The 7,488-nt window shown below is 44.6% G+C and overlaps 1 protein-coding gene across 1 annotated transcript in view; it reads right to left on the minus strand.

Moving 5' to 3' along the window:
- Positions 1-1,153, minus strand: part of SHOC1 (shortage in chiasmata 1) — a 47,958-nt gene extending 46,805 nt beyond the window's left edge. The window contains exon 1 of the mRNA XM_079331637.1: positions 1,077-1,153. The gene's annotated coding sequence lies outside the window, so the exon portion shown is untranslated. The remainder of the gene's footprint in view (positions 1-1,076) is intronic.
- Between the last annotated feature and the right edge of the window lie 6,335 nt (positions 1,154-7,488).

The following is a 7,488-nucleotide window of genomic DNA, read 5'->3' on the forward strand; positions in this document are numbered from 1 at the left end:
AGGTAAGACAGTACTTTTCTTAACTAAAAACAGGTCAAAGATAAAAGTAAGATAATTCTATCAAAAAGTGTATGATGTATTTGAATTTCAATTAAAATTAATTGTAGGGCCATAAAGGAAACCTGTGACAGAAGGCAATCTTCACATATGTACCAGTTAAATATCTTGATACGAGGCTAAAACTGCCTACCTAACAAATCTGGAAATACCAGTTTCAGGTATGGATGTAATAGAATTGGAACTAGTGGAGGAAAAAGTAACTGGGTAGTTGCGTAACTTGAAAGGAGTCTGCACAGAGAAAAGAAGTCCAGGTGAGGTAAAAGGTTAGGTTCAGACAAAGAAACAAAACAGGGAATAAGGTTTACAAAATCATGTAGAGAACAAAGTAGAGGGGAACCTTCTGACGGAATGAGTGTCGATAGTCTGAAACAGTGGACCAAAATCACAAGATGCTAGGGAAATCCCTTTGGACAGCCTGCTGGGTCCTCCACCAGATCTACATCCAACAGATTTAGTGTGGGAGAGTGGAGAAAGCAGGGATGGGTTTGTAAGGAGGAATGGGTCTGCACCTTAAGTGCCAGAGGGCAGCAGACAGAACTGCACCTTAGCAGAATTGATGTGTACCACTGACTAAAACTTCTCTACAGCAATATAACCATGCGTTAATTAAAGTATTAGCTATAGAATTGCAAGTACTCCTCCAAGTGATAGTATTTGAATTAATACACCTACAAGTAGTGAAGTGCTCATAGTCACTCCAGCTACCACTAGTTACTTGAGGGTGTGTCAATCAATAAACAACAAAACCATTGCATCCGGGCACGTTCCAACTTTCCAATTCAAAACTGAAAAGGTGGGACCTAGAAATACTAGTCTGTGAGGCTACAAGGAAGTCTTCAGAGTTTTTCAAAGAAAAACGACGAGACTGTAACAGGATATGACCCTGTTTCATTCTCCAATGACTAAAGAGAACACGACTTTCAGTAAACGAAATATGGAGGATTAGGTACTTCCGCCAGCATTACATGTTTTTAAATCTACAGTGCCAGGAACACAAACCAACCACTGACACCCACCTCAGCCCCTCATGGCGCCACGACCGCCCTTCCCCCAGCCCGCGGCGCCTTCGCCCCGTCCACTCGAGGCGGCGAACTCGCCTTTCTGATTGGCTGTCTCCCAGAGCGTTCACCTCTGATTAGCTATCTCCCAGAGAGTTCACTTCTGATTGGCTGTTTCGCTGAGCTAATCCCTCTGACTGGCTGTCGTTGCTCCCACCGCCCGCCCTTCCCTCAGAAGCGGAGTGTCTGTCATCGCTCCCTGGACAAAGGCAATCCTCGGCAGTTAACGCATAGGAAGGCCTACATGACTTTCAAAGCTGAAAATATTTTTAAAGCAATAAATGCATAAGTAAAGGCATTTAAGTAACTTCTTCTGTTCGCCCTGTAGCAGCTTGCATGCGAGAAGAAGTTATAAGGACGGGACCGGATTAGTTTTTAAAGGGATAGTATCTGAAACGGCTGATCTGCTGCCAGTTATCTGGAGAGGAGAAATAGAATGAGGCCACAACTTAATACCCAGAAATACTCATTCTTCTATGTTCGGAAAACCTGTGAAGTGTCAGTGACTGCAAGAAGCAGTCAGCTTGGTGGGGGAGAAAGGGCCTTTTTTATTATTTATTTTTCTTTAAAATTTACTGCTTTCAATGGCTGCCTAAATTGCTCTCGTTACCCTCAAGCTGCTGCCTGTTAAACAAATCGTGGTGTTTCTCAGAAGGCAGTTTATTGTCAGATTTCTGCAGTGCACAGACTCTGACTAATCCCTGGAATGACAAAAATTCCAGGAGTAGTTTTGTGAGCATCCCATCTCTCCTCCTCTACCTCACACCATCCGATCCTACACACATCCTACCCCGTAATAGTTCTGTTTGCTTGCTGAAATCTAAAATGACACCTTACTCTTGTTGGCACGACAAAGCCATTTCATTGTCCATGACTTCTCCTCCTTTACATTAGATGTGGATACCCACAGAGAACACACCAGAAGTACAAAAACCCTTGGCAATGCTGCAGCAGGTGCATGTAGACAGCTGCTGCAACAGTTTGGGGAGTCTGGAAAAATGGAGTTTTCCTCCAAGAACTCACTGCAAGTTGAGTTCCAAATGAGAGCTGGTTTCTCTGTGGAAAACAAACTTTACACTTTTACTGTGGTTCCAGGAATGAGTGAAAGAGTTAAATAGAAAGCATATGACAGATGCTTTCTTTACTACTATGAAGTAATTGGGTTTTTAATTTTATTTTTTTTTAACTCTGAGGATGGGTTTAACTCAGTCACAGGCATATTGTCAGTTTTCATAAACAGTTATTCCTATGAAAAATGCAAATATCAATAAATGGTAATTTTCATGGTATTTATATATTTATAAAATATATTTCTATTTCTGTTCTTTAAGAATTAGGAGACAAATTGTTAGGCCAAGTAGGTACAGTACAAAACCCACTAACTTCTAATTAAAATACTTCAGAAGTGATCCTCTCCAGTTGCAATATAGAGAAATGCATATTTTACCCATGCTTAGACAATCCTACTCCATCTCCAGGAGAAAGAGAAGCTGATGGTAAAAGTTAAAGCCCCTGGTACAGAGGCCCCAGGCTGAAGAGGAAAAGTGAGAGGGTATTTACCTTTTTCTGCCTCAGCTGCTACAGTGCCACTGCATAGCCTGCAGCCTTCCTGGTGTTCAGACTCCATGCTGCATGCTTCCTGCAGTGCTTGCTCCCCTTCCTTGGATAACCACTGCAAGGAGGTGGCTGGTGAGGCAGGAGACAGGGATATTTGCTGCCCTGTGGTTCATCCCCTTGTTTCCCTTCAGGGTCAGGATTAGTATTCATGACTCCAGGAAGGGTGTGAAGCCCCAGCTATGCTCATGGCCTTTGTACAGGTTTGAATTGCAGAGCAGATGCTCTGCTGGCCTCAGTCATGCTCTGAATATTCTCCCCCCACTGCTGGATGCCTTGCCTTGTTCACCTCCTTTCTACTGCATCAGCTAATGCCAGGACTCATCCAGCTACTCCTCCTTGGCTCTCAGCTCACAGTCCCACAACTTCAACTCTGCCTGCTCCTAGGATGGGCAAGAGGAAAACCAATGCATTACCTGCCCTGTCCTGGAGACTGTTTCTCTTATGTCTTCCCAAGTCATGAAGGAGATTTGCTCCTCCAGAACTTCTCATGTGGATCAGTTTGGAGCAGAGCAATGCCACCAGGTACTTGAGCAGTGCCCTCATACAGCCATCTTTGGATGGGTGGCCAGGGCTAGCAGAGCTACAATTGAACAGACACACACAGACTCCTTCACAGAAAGGACAGAACTCCTCGCGATGTTGCACACCCTAAAATGAGCTCAAGGAATGACAGTTTGTCAGCAGTGGAAAAACTCAGACTGGATGACTATTTTCCACCCTGGTAGCTCTTAAAAAGGCAGTTCTGCTGCAATATCTCTGCCACATATCCTCTCTGGGCAATCCCAGACAGGAGGAGACCTGACTCATGACACATTTCCAAGGCACCGGGGTGGGAGGAGGGTTTTGTTTAGCACACTTTGGTGACTTCCCTCACTAGAGTTACAACAGAACCTCTTTGCTTGCTCTGCTGCCCAAACTCTTCACAGGCACAGGAGAGAGACAGGTGACATTTAAGACAGGTTGATGGATGCTGTGCCTGGAATAGCCTGGTTCTTACTGTCTCAAGTGGTGCTTCTGTCTTAAAATACCTAAAGGAACTGCTGAAAGTCTCCCGTGTGCAGGAATCTATCCCTGAGCCTGTCAGGTTGCGCTGGAGGCCATAGAAAAGGGCCCTGCTGCAGTGGAGTCTCATCGTGTTGGAGCTCATCTGCTGAGATTGTTCCATGTCATGCCACAGCCACTCCTTCAGTAGCCACTCTTGGGTGTGAAGTTCAGCCCGTGTGGCCACCATCTTCCCTCGCTTCTGCACCATCGACCTCTTCCAGCAAACCACTCTGGAGAGCATTGCAAGGGAAGCAGAGATGATGCCCTAAATCCCCTCTGCTGTAGACTTTTTCATTTTTAACCCATTATTGTCACTAAACCCCATGCAACATCAAGAGGCTGGTTCCAGCCTGTGGTGCCTGATTGGCACCCCATGTGGAGAGCTGTGTGCTTGAGAAGCAGCACACATATGCACGTACACAGCAGTCTTTGTCTGTCATTTGTGTGCCAGATGATCTGTTGGATTGCAATTCCACGCACAAAGCGATGGGATGAAGGAGGCAGATGAAGGAGACTGCAGCCCAACACTCAGCTCTTTCCTGCACTACCCACCACTGCTCAGACTCGCAGCACATAGGAAAAACATGTCTGCCCCACCTCCCCTTTGCCCTCTCCAGCTCTTCTCACTTTCATGGAAAGCTGCCATGTCGCAAATGGTTGTTGCTCCTCCATTGAGTGCTGCTCTGATTCTACTTTGACTTGCTTCACTATTGCCCTTCAGTGCCTCTGGGTTTGGACACAGAAGAGTGACAGATGCCATTCACAAGCTCCAGGCCAGGGACCTCCAGTGGGTGAGACACATGCCACATACCCACACAGGAGAGCATGGGGTCACTTACTACAGCAGCTACTGTGTCTGCTTGCTCATCATCAGTTTTGCAATCAGCTTCTGGAATCAGCTCCATTCCTCCTCCATGTCCCTCTGCTCTTGGAATAGGCAATAGCAAGATGGTGGGATAACCCCATCTTTAGCCAAACCACATGCATGGAAAACTGCACGTGTTTGTGATCATCACCCTCTGCTCATTCCCAAGACACTTGTCAAGGGGAGACGGCTTTGCCAGCCTCAGCTGGACTGACCTTTTCCAATGAACTCATTGACAGAGCTGAGTCTACACTATGATTGTGCTTGCTTAATGTCTCAGAGCTAATACCTGTAGCTACCATAGGAATGAATCCCACTTTGATGAAATGTACCTTTAAACAGCAAGGCATCCTGCTCCTGGGATGTGGGATGCATCTGTGTTGGCTCTGCAACAGGAGCTAAGCTGTCAAGCTGCTCCTTCTCCCTCCACAGCTGCCTGTCAGAGCCCTCCACCATTTTCATCTGGCTCCTATCCAAGAGGTTATAGCAGGGAAAAGTATTACTTTCATTGCCATACCCAGCACTCCAGGGATGTTCTGGAAGTGGCCTCTCTTCCTTCTCTATGACACAGTGCTGGTGAGAGTTGGACCCTGGCATACCTGTGGGGCTGTTCTTTGCCCCATCAGGACAACACTGTGTTGTGGCTCTGTATCTACCTTCCCGAAGGATAGACTGGAGAAGCACTCCCACCCCAGGGAAAATAAACAGAAGTGTACATGAGAACCTTACAGAGGAAGGGAACACAGGCCAAAGCATGCTACCTGTGGGTGTGCATGAGAAGATACAGGTCCTCCTAGTATCACTGCTGGAGAAGCTCCAGAAACTGCCTTTGCCTGTGTCCACTCCAGCTCCACTGTCTGGACTTGCCTATCCCCCAAAAGATCTTTGTTCTGCTCCAGCATCAGAACTCCCACAGCAGCAGAAGCCTGTACACATCTCTGAACAGTAGCATTTCTCCTATCTGCCCTGTTACTCTGGTGCAATTTAAAACAGACATGACTCCTTTTCCTCCCCCTGGTTCACCTGTGATGCTCCACTCAACAGGTGATGGGGCTCACCTGGCCCTCAGCTGTGCTACATGAGCCTGGATATGGAACAGCCCTGCCCAAAAGCCTGCTGCAGCCTGGAGATGTGCTTCACATGTGTCAGCCTGTATGGATACAGGGATGCTCTCAAGGAGGTGAAGCACTGGAGAGACCACCTCCTCCTGACCTTGTGTGAGCAATCCATCCACAGCCCCTCCTCTACCTGCCTGACTCCACCTCTGGCTGGGGTCCTTTTCCCTAGGAGAAGCTCCTACCGCAGACACAAGCTTGCTGAGCTCTATTCTTGAGGGACAGGCTCAAGGACACCATGCGTGTCTGAGAGACAGTGTGTGTCCTACCACCAAAGCAAGGCATGGAGACTCAGCTGGATGAGAAATGGAAGCTTCCAAGACCAGGCAAGAGCTGCACCTGCTGTCAAAGGCTGTAATTCCTCTTCAGTTAGCTGGAAACCGTCTCAGAGCATCTGAGTAAACATTTGCCAGTAAGTAATGCTAATGGCGCTTCAACTGAAAGCAAAGAACAAATGAATTTTTTTTTTTAACCTGTGAATTAGCATAATTATAAAAGCAATAAAACCTTATACTGACTTTCATTTCAGAAAAGAAAGTAAATGGGAAATATAATTGGTAAGTCTAGAAATGGTAAAAAAAACTTGATAAAACACAGCACATAGCTAATTTCTAGCTAGAGTACATAAAAAATGAAGAAACGTGGCTGATTTCATTTATCATTTGTAGAAAAGTGCACATCCACATATAGCAAATCCAGCAGTGGTTGTGGAAGAGGTTTTGTGAAAAGCTACTGTGGACATAATTGAGCTTCATTAGAGGCTGTCATTGTCACACATCTAGGTGAAGAGTTTTCTCTTGAAAGAGCAAAGAGTAGGCAGAAAAATCCCACAGAAACCAAAAGAGAAGAGTTTCAGATCTCCAAGTATCCCCTTTCAAGGGGTTTCTGAATTAGCCCAAAGTCTGTGATAAGGGTAAAATCTCATAAGGGAAATTAGTGCTAGTGATAGTTCCTGAAATACAAGTACAATGCTTTCATGGAATTTTTATGTATTTTCTTTGCTGTTTTATTTGCTTGCTTTTGAGAGAAAAGAAAAAGTATATGACAGCTAAATGATTATGCTGATATAGAAATGTTGTGAACTTATTTTTGTTTAACAGTTTCTAAATACTGCAAATTATCATGCCATATTCCTAGAAAAACATTTATGTATGGTATGTGGCATATAACACTAAAGATTTGTCAATTATTTTTGGAAATCCTATTTGTTGAAGAGGAAATATCAGGTAATATATCTCACTAAGCCCTGAAAGAAGTTCAAGTAAATGAGTAAAATTGTTGTAATATTAAGAATGCTTTTTGAAACACATTTGCAAACCTTATCTTATACTAACTAGAGTAGATATCAGAGTGAATGACACTAAAAGGTGGTTCTAGTCCTGGGCCATTTGTCTGATGGAGGAAACCGATTTAAAACTCACCTTATGAAGATGTGCTAGCTATAGACCTCCCTGGAGACACATAAAAACTTAAACAACATGAGCGAGATGTTTTTATTATGTGATACCTCTAAGATTAGAGCTTTGTTATTATTCATTTTATAAGTTGGTCTAAGACATCCTGTGGTGGGATAGTGTAGTATAATACTTTACCACAGGTATGCTAGCTGTAGAAATGTGGTGAAAGCATGAAGCACTGCCTCAAAGAATATCTGGTTTTGGCTGAGACTTTGCATTAGAGCATTGTTTCACTGAAAAGTACAAGGCAATATAGCTATATTTGTTTCAGT

This window comes from Erithacus rubecula (genome assembly GCF_903797595.1).
Source record: "Erithacus rubecula genome assembly, contig: SUPER_Z_unloc_6, whole genome shotgun sequence".
Taxonomy (NCBI): Eukaryota; Metazoa; Chordata; class Aves; order Passeriformes; family Muscicapidae; genus Erithacus; species Erithacus rubecula.